At 40.4% G+C, this 8,288-nt stretch overlaps 1 long non-coding RNA gene across 1 annotated transcript; it reads right to left on the reverse strand.

The window, feature by feature from the left end:
- Positions 1–239: 239 nt before the first annotated feature.
- LOC121846998 lies at positions 240–7,942 on the reverse strand. Its single transcript, XR_006083981.1, has 3 exons — positions 7,548–7,942; positions 2,625–2,724; positions 240–964 (listed from the first exon to the last, which is right to left on the reverse strand). It is a non-coding gene; the product is annotated as an uncharacterized LOC121846998 (long non-coding RNA).
- Between the last annotated feature and the right edge of the window lie 346 nt (positions 7,943–8,288).

The raw sequence follows: 8,288 nt of genomic DNA on the forward strand, positions 1-8,288 counted from the left end.
GCCATTCCAAGCGGTGATGCAACCAGTCAGAATGCTCTTGACCTGCTCCACTACAGTCCCATCAATGTGAAAGGGGGTGTGCTCGGCCCTCCTTTTCCTGTAGTCCACGATCAGCTCTTTTGTCTTGCTCATGTTGAGGGAGATGTTGTTGTCCTGGCACCACACTGCCAGGTCTCTGACCTCCTCCCTGTATGCTGTCTCATTGTTGTCGGTGATCAGGCCTACCTACCACTGTTGTGTCATCGGCAAACTTAATGATGGTGTTGGAGTCGTGCGTGGCCATCTTGGGTGAACAGGGAGTATAGGAGGGGACTAAGCATGCATCTGATGCAACCCTTTGTCTTACCAGAGGTTGATGTTCTTGCCAATGCACAGAAAAGCCAGCCAACTGTATTTTATCCATGTCGGTGAATCATAAGATATTACAGTTTTTAAGGCCCCGTTGGTAGGATAGTCCCGAACGGAGCTCATCCAGTTTATTCTCAAGTGATTGCAAATTTGCCAGTAGGATGGATGGTAAAGGCGGATTATCCACTCGCTGACAAATTCTCACCAAGCACCAGGATCTGCGCCCCCTGTATCGGCGTCTCCTCTTCATGTGAATAACAGGGATTTGGGCCTGGTCCAGGAGGATCCGTAAATCTTTCGCCTCCGATTCATAAAAAAAAGCTATTTTCAGTCATAATTATTATTATTATTATTTAACTAGGCAAGTCAGTTAAGAACAAATTCTTATTTACAACGACAGCCTACCGGAGAACAGAGACGGTGGCAGATACATTATGTACAACAAAAGTTACAAACAGCACAAAAATACACACAGAATAGCACAATTAGTCATACCCTCCGGTGCTATTATTAGATAGATGTCTTCCTCTGGATAGAAAAGCAAAGTCAACTTACTTCTTGAATTGTGTAGCTGAGAGTGGTGGAAATCTAGCTCATTTCTGGAAAGTGGTCAAATCTATGAAAAAAATGACACCCCTTCATTGCCCCAGCAGGTTATGACAACCTCTGGTCCCATAACAGACAAAAATGACATTTGTGATTGTTTAATAACCCTTTTCCTAGGGTTAACCCTTTTCTTATTCACTGCTAGACAGATAGCAGAGAATGACACTCTTTAGTAAATTTGAACCATTTTTATGTCAATGACGTATTAAAAAACATCCACAGGAACGGAGTCGCTTGATCCCTTTCTACTGCAGCTTTCTGTCCCCCTATTGTAAAAACCTTTGACCCACATTTTTATTTAACAATTGCTTCTGGTGCTATCCCGAAGATCTGGAAGGCGGCGCATGTCCTCCCCCTTCACAAAGTGGAGATCTTTCTCACCTAGATCAAGACCACCCAATTTCTAAACTATCTTGCCTTGCAAAAATATTAGAATCCCTGGCAAACACTCATCTAAGAACTAGTTTAACTTCAAATGATATTCTTAATGTGTACCAGTCTGGTTTTAGACCTGGACATAGCACCGTTTCAGCAGCTACGTTTGTCTTAAATGATACATTAAATTGCTTAGATCATAGGAATCACTGTGCTGCAATATTTATAGACCTATCCAAGGCCTTTAATACTGTCAACCATCCCCTACTCATTCAAATGGGGCTCGACCAGGCATCTTGGAAGTGGTTTGGGGAATATATGTCAGACAGGACGCAATGTGTGCTTTTTGATGATGATTTCAAGTCAAGTTACCTCGATGTTACTAAAGGTGTTCTGCAGGGGTCAATTTTGGGACCCGTCCTCTTTACTATGTATATACAGTGTATTCGGAAAAGTATTCAGACCCCTTGATTTTTCCCCCCACATTTTGCCAAACTGACCAATCAGGGGAGAAGGGCCTTAGTCAGGGAGATGTGTCGTGCTGCATGAGGCAAATCAAAAGGTTGGCTGGTCCTCATTAAAGTCCCGTAGATCACTTCATTACTCCCTTTTTGATTACAAAGCTCTACCACACACGCTTTCGACCTACCTCACTTCACTGTTAAAATGTCTAAATATCAGACAGCAAACACTTTCACAGGGATGGTTAACTCTTAAGGTTCCACTAGTATGTACCGACCTAGGCAAATCCTAATTCAGTTTTAGTGACCCTCCCAATTTGTTGTATTGGTGTCCTCAGGGAACCATTGTAAATGAGACCCTGATGTCAATGGGCTCCCCTGAATGAATTAAATTAAAATAAAATACATTAGAACAAGTGAAAAATTGACACGGGTCATGTGAAAATGTATTTATAGAAACACTCTCTCTGGTACATATTGATAAAATCGAGTCCTAACTATACATTTAACTATGCATGCATCGAGTCATAAATATGCAGGCATCCATCCACCTCTCTCTCTCTAACTACCCACCCAACCATCCATTCACATGGGCTTTAGAATTGGCTGTGGAAAGGAGGCATATAAAGTCCTGAAAGCCAAGGCAATCTTTTCACAAATCTTTTCCAAATTGTCAAATGTTGCCAATGCAAGGACATACATCACTGCAATGGCCCTGTGTATTGTTCTCAAAATGTCACAATAAATATGTGATTACCTAAGAAGCATTACCCATATTGAGAATAGGAGGGGACAGATGATGAATCCAGTCCATCAAAATATGCAGCTACCTACCTGAGGGTTGTCGGGATGATGTAACATCTGGGCTCTTTCTAGAAGAGATGGCATCTTTCATTTTCATTTATATTTCTTCAGATGTGTTGATTTCTAGCCTCTGCATTGAGATGAAAAGACAAGGATTACTGACATTTTTTCATCCATGTCAGTATCCCAATTACACTGGGATACATATCTGGCAGGCTATGTATCCTGCTGTGGAAACAACAACAAAATATTTCATCCATGTGAATATGCCAATTTTTGTGTTTTGTGTTTGTTATTCACTGTGTCTCATAGCATCATTGTCATGGGCTTTGTCAATCATTGTCAATACTGGCTACATGTTCCCACTGACTGGAAGAGTCTATGGGCAATTTCTGTGTAAAAACTCTGCCCTCTATGCAAAGTGATAGTACACTTCAAACTGCAAATTGACAACGTATGACATCATCCCCATGTGAGCGAATAGCCTTCCTATGTTCTTGTTGTGCTAAACCCAAGACACAGGGTAGTTTTGATTATTAGTATAAATAATTGTTTGCTTCAGAGGTGTTATTATCACTTAAACACATCACATATTTTTTTATTTGTCTGTTCATTATGCATTTATAATGGTATTCAGCTACTCAAGTTAAGGAGGATACTTTCCATGATCAAATAGTCTACAAAATAAAGACCAGGAAAATAAACCATGTAGCTTCACTCCCTCTACTGGATCAAACAAATACTGAAGATATTGTGTGTGGTTGAAATTGAGGATGACAATGATCAGTTCTTTTTTTCCTCCTTTTTTGTGAGCAGCTTTTTACTTTATAGTCTCTTTTCAAGGGGGGGTACTTATGTTGGAGTCATTAAAACTAGTTTTTCAACCACTCCACAAATTTCTTGTCAACAAAACTATGGTTTTGGCAAGTCGGTTAGGACATCTACTTTGTGCATGACACAAGTCATTTTTCCAACAATTGTTTACAGACAGATTATTTCACTTATAATTCACTGTATCACAACTCCGGTGGTTCAGAAATGTACATACACTAAGTTGACTGTGCCTTTAAACAGCTTGGAAAATTCCAGAAAATGATGTCATGGCTGTAGAAGATTCTGATAGTCTAATTGACATTATTTGAGTCAATTGGAGGTGTATCTGTGGATGTATTTCAAGGCCTACCTTCAAACTCAGTGCCTCTTTGCTTGACATCAAGGGGAAATCAAAATAAATCAGTCAAGACCTCAGAAAAAAAAGTGTAGAGCTCCACAAGTCTGGTTCATCCTTGGGAGCAATTTCCAAACGCCTGAAGGTACCACATTCATCTGTACAAACAATAGTACTTACAATAATAAGTATAAACACCATGGGACCACACAGCCGTCATACCGCTCAGGAAGGAGACGCGTTCTGTCTCCTGGAGGTGAATGTACTTTGGTGTGAAAAGTGCAAATCAATCACAGAACAACAGCAAAGGACCTTGTGAAGATGCTGGAAGAAACGGGTACAAAAGTATATATATCCACAGTAAAATGAGTCCTATATCTACATAACCTGAAAGTCCGCTCAGCAAGGAAGAAACCACTGCTCCAAAACTGCCATAAAAAAGATAGACTACGGTTTGCAACTGCACATGGGGACAAAGATCGTACTTTTTGGAGAAATGTCCTCTGCTCTGATGAAACAAAAATAGAACTGTTTGGCCATAATGACCATTGTTATTTTGGAGGAAAAAGATCATGTTGTGGGGGTGCTTTGCTGCAGGAGGGACTGGTGTGCTTCACTAAATAGATGGCATCATCAGGCTGGAAAATGTTGGGGATATATTGAAGCAATAACTCAAGACAACAATCAGGAAGTTAAAGCTTGGTCACAAATGGGTCTTCCAAATGGACAATGACCCCAAGCAAACTTCCAAAGTTGTGGCAAAATGGCTTAAGGAAAACAAAGTCAAGGTATTGGAGTGGCCAACATAAAGCCCTGACCTCAATCCTACAGAAAATGTGTGGGCAGAACTGAAAAAGCGTGTGTGAGCAAGGAGGCCTACAAACCTGACTCAGTTATACCAGCTCTGTCAGGAGGAATGGGCCAAAATTCACCCAACTTATTGTGGGAAGCTTGTGGAAGGCTACCTGAAACATTTGACCCAAGTTAAACAATTTAAATGCAACGCTACCAAATACTAACTGAGCGTATGTAAACTTCTGAACCACTGTGAATGTGATGAAAGAAATAAAAGCTGAAATAAATTTCTCTCTACTATTATTCTGACATTTCACATTCTTAAAATAAAGTGGTGATCCTAACTGACCTAAAACAGGGAATGTTTACTAGGATTAAATGTCAGGAAGTGTGAGAAACTGAGTTTAAATGTATTTGTGTAACGTACTGGGTGTAGCGGGTGAGAAGTCAGGCGCAGGAATCAGAGAGTTCAGGGTAGTGCTATATTTAATGTACAAAACGGCGAACATAAGCCAACCCCACGAAAAACACAGGGCGCACAACAAAACAAATGCCCCAAACACGGGGACTTAAACTGTCCAGCAAAACCCACAAAATGTAACATGTAACCCACAGACGTGCACACAAGTTACACAAAACAATCCCGCACAAAGAGCAGGCGGGCCTACTGGTAAATAAAGTCTGACTAATCAGCCTAAAACACAAACAGGTGAAACCAATAAACAGAAAGGGGAAAAAGGATCAGTGGCAGCTAGTAGGCCGGTGACGACGACCGCCGAGCACCACCCGAACAGGAAGGGGAGCCACCTTCGGTAGGAGTCGTGACAATTTACCTAAGGTGTATGTAAACTTCCGACTTCAACTGTACATTTCTTAATTAATTTTGTAACTTTGCCCCGGAAATATTTTGCTGCACTCCCACATCATATGAAGGAATATGCCTATCTGATTTAGGGGACACACACAGTTGGGAGTTGTGGCCAATTTTATTGTACATGGTTTCCTTTGCATTAAATACAGTCGGTGAACAAACTTAAAATGTACAAGTTGATGGTTGGGATTATGGGATGCCAAGGACATATTTTTCAAAATTCTGTTCCAGTTAAGGGGTTGTTCAGATTCAATTAGATATGTGGACCATACTTTAATAGCTAACTCAGAATGAGCTTTCCAAAAGTAGTTTATATATTATAGAGATCAGTCCATTCAGGAGCCCAGATAATTTATTTATAAATCCCATCATTGGATGGTTTGGTAGTTGTGTTTCCCCAAGGGACTCCATAGGCCAGCATAGCTGACCTAAGTTGCAAATATAGAAATAAGGAGAGTCCTAGTAAAGTGTATGTATCTTTAAAATCTTGGAACGTTCTCAAACCACATTGGGTGCATGCAAAAGGCCACCCTCCAGATCGCACGACATTACCGGGAAATATTAGAGTATGGGCATGCCATTTTGATTCCCAGTTACATTGTTTTTCCAATGTTGTGCCAAATAGAAATTGTGTGACCAATCACAGGACCAAAGAATAGTTTACATTGTTTAAGCGATATATCAGTGAAGACCACCTCTCCAGGGGCAATAGGAGGCACCATATTTCTCTTTATACTCAGCCAGGGGGAAGAATAATTATGTCTAAACCAATTTAGGATGGGGCAAAATGCTAGTGGCTGGAAATACAATTTAAAGTTTGGTACGGATAGTCCACCTACGTCTTTCCCTCTTTGTAAATGTGTTCATTTTTTTTTTTTATCCGGGATCGTTTACCTTATCATATACATTTTGAAACCACACTATGAATTTTATCCCAATAGGCAGAAGGAGGGGCCATGGGAAACATTGAACTACAGATATTCAGCCGTGGCAATATAACAGATATTCTGTTGGTTAAAGCAACTGGGACATTATTCCATCTACTGAGGTTGGATTTAATAGATTTTTTTCTGAAAAACTGAATATAGGTTACAACATGAATATAATCTATTTGCTTATTCGCCACAATTAAACAAATACTACACCCTCACATTAAGCTCCCGCCTGTCTGTCTGAGATTCTGAATCTTATCATAATTGTGACATGAGTAGCCTATTGTATCTCCATCATTCATTGTTTTGGTGCTACTTTACCATGGCTTTTCTCCAATCCCGTGACAATATATTTTTACTAAACAAACTTGTCAGTCACCATGACTAATCATATAGAACAGGTGGACTGGGGTGATCCCTGTGTGTTCTTAAAACAAGAGGACACAAATAGTTTTATCCTCTGTCATCAGCAGGCACAACACACCCTCCCCCCCTGACCTGCCTTAAAGCTACAATAGCAGGGAATGTGTATGGAACCAGTAGCTTTGACGCAATGCAGGGTCTGTCAAATGCCTGTAGGAGTGTATGACACACAAGGAAAGCATTTGTTTCATTCAGCAAAGTTAGAGATGACTGATGGCATCAGATTATCATTGTCTTTCTCCATTTACCACCCAGTTTTTAATAATAGCTACCATGGAAAAGTACAACGCACAGGCAGAACACTGTATCATACCATTCATTACAAGTCACAGGTATGTTGTGTGTGGATAGAATTGGGATAACACTTTATGAACCTCTGGTTTGATAGGGTTTAGCTTTGGTGTTGTGGTTATGTCATAATTTGTTCTCCCATATTGATGAATATGGTTTTTATATAGGTAAAAACCTGGAGTACTTCATACTGTATATAATAAACGCACCTGCCTTCATTTAGGTCTATGGTAGCTCTCAAAAACCCAAGTGGGGTATACCCAGTTTACAGCCGCCTCCCCTTGGGTTCTCAGTTGATGTTACTGATTACAGCTGGCTCTCTCGTGAACTACAATCCCGACGCTCTGTTGAATCTCGACGCGCTGTCTAAACTTAAATACACTTCACTTGCGATACAGTTTTGGAAACCTTTGGAACTAACTTTTCATACAAGCGAGAAAATCTTTAAAACACAAAAGATACAGTACACTTACTGAGCTCAGTTAAGCAAAGTTGCACCCGTCTGTTTTTCTTGAGGCAAGTTTTCTTGAGTCTACCGCCTCTTCATAAGAGATTGGTTAGCAGTACTACTCCTAGTAGAAGTGGGAATTAGGGGAAGGAGTCTTCAACAAAGTTTGTCATTCAACGAGAGACGACTAGTTTTCATGCACATTTTGTCACTTGAGAAATACTGCACCAAACATCTTGGTTAGATGTAAAATTGCGCAACTAAGACCTCCTCAGAAAAAAACCCGTAAAATGATATACTGTATATGATTTATCTTCGATTAATTCATACTATTTTGATGAAGTGTTAAAGCGATGCAGTTACGGTGGCTCAAGAGAGACAAACAGCAGTAATATAGCACTTTGGAGTCTGGAAGGGCAAAGGGGCATATGCTCTGCACAGGTAGACTGCATTTAGACAAGAAGCCCAATAATATATATTTTTTTCACAAATTGCATGGTGTTTTGACCAATCTGATCAACCCCGTGAAAACATCGGATGTAATTGGTCAAAATACCAATTAACGGAGAAAAAAAACATCTGAATTGGGCTGCCTGTGTAAATGCAGCCAGCCATAGAGCCCTATCTGTGCATGTGCCTGGTTTAGACTGTCATGGTTCCACCTGTCACCAGAGGGCGGCAGAGACCTGTCCTCTTTCACCTGTCACTAGAGGGCGGCAGAGACTGTTTTAGAGACTATTATGACAGGTGTTTTCTATTTAAGCAA

The sequence above is a fragment of the Oncorhynchus tshawytscha genome, linkage group LG08 (assembly GCF_018296145.1).
Source record: "Oncorhynchus tshawytscha isolate Ot180627B linkage group LG08, Otsh_v2.0, whole genome shotgun sequence".
NCBI lineage: Eukaryota > Metazoa > Chordata > Actinopteri > Salmoniformes > Salmonidae > Oncorhynchus > Oncorhynchus tshawytscha.